Here is a 1,558-nt window from a genome sequence, read left to right as displayed (position 1 = left end):
GGAGGGAGGAGCATAGAGTAAAAGGTACAGGGTATAAGAAGTATAAATGGTAAGTACAAAATAGATAGGGGAAGGTAAGAATAGCATAGGAAATGGAGAAGCCAAAGAACTTATAAGTGTGACCTATAGACATGAACTAAGGGGAGGGGATGCAGGTGGGAGGGAGGGTACAAGGCAGAGGGGAAAAAGGGGGGAAAATTGGACAACTGTAATAGCATAATTAGTAAAATATATATTTTTAAAATAACAAAGGTATAGGTAAAATGGCTTGCCTCCTTTCACAACCACATCAAAATTACAAGTAAACTGTTGAAAAACCATCTCTCAGAACCATCAGAAATATAGTTGAATGGAAGTTTGACAACTACAGAGTTAACCACATCCATCTAGACTGATAGGAGGTGGGCAGACAGAGAGATGCGGAACATGCTGGTCCCACACCCATATGTGGTGGATAAAAATTTGGGACGCTATCTCAGGAGCAAGGGATCTCAGCCCCACACCAGGCCTTTCAGCCCAGGGTTCCAGTGCCAGGAAAATAAGTCCTCATCAGTTCTGCTGTAAAATCCAGTGGGGATTGAATCAGTGGAAGAAACTTCTGGAGTCCCAAACAGTTCCTCTTAAAGAGGCCACACACAGACTTACTCAGACTCACTCCCTCTGAGATCCAGCACTGGGGTAGCAACTGAGAGGCATCAGTGGTATACAGGGAGGAACTGAATTGTCTGGCACCAGAGCAAGAGCACTCTCAGACAGAAGTGCTGGCAGAGGCCATTGTTTCTTTTCTGAGCCCCCACCCCCACAAAGCTGCAAGAAGATGGCATATCCGAGGCTCTATCAACCTGGCACATATTGTTTGCCCAGCCCTGGTGATTCCATGAGGCTCTGACAGACCCACCCAAGCTGTTAACAGTGGCTTTTCCATGTGAATGGCTTGTCTTGGCCCTTGCCGTACAACTTCCTAAATCCCCTCAAACAAGTACCAGCTGGCCTCAGCAAGTCCCAGCCCCAGTACCGCTTGCTATGTGGCCCTAGGCCCAGCACTGGCAGCAGCTGGCCTTGGCTCAGATCCTGGCTACTCTTGAGTACCTCCAAGCTCAATACAGGTAGCAGCCATCTCCAGATTGCTTTATAGCTTATGCCAAGTGGGCCAAAAAGAACACAAGCAGTGGCCGGCCTTGGCCTGAACTAGCCAGGAAACCCCAGAGCCTTCACATCCAGTGGAGAGCTACAGACCACGTTGAAGTACCACCACTTAACTGCCTCCACAAGCAGAGATTAGTGGTCAGTGGACAGAACCAGTCCTTGCAGCTGACTGGGCTGGGTAAATCTCTCCCATTGACCTCCCAACAGCAATCAAGGCTCAACTACAAGAAGAGGATGGATTCAGCCTACATGCAGAGTGCACCTTGAATACCCAGCTTTGGTGATAGGGGAGGCTGTGCCACTGGATCCTACAGGACACTTACTGCATTGGACTATGCTACCAAGACAGGGAGTCAAAGCAGCTCTACCTAATACATAGAAACAAACACAAGGAGGCTACCAAAATGAAGAG

Source organism: Desmodus rotundus, chromosome 9, assembly GCF_022682495.2.
Source record: "Desmodus rotundus isolate HL8 chromosome 9, HLdesRot8A.1, whole genome shotgun sequence".
NCBI lineage: Eukaryota > Metazoa > Chordata > Mammalia > Chiroptera > Phyllostomidae > Desmodus > Desmodus rotundus.
The sequence above is the reverse complement of the archived record's forward strand: the minus strand, read 5'-3'. Positions refer to the sequence as shown.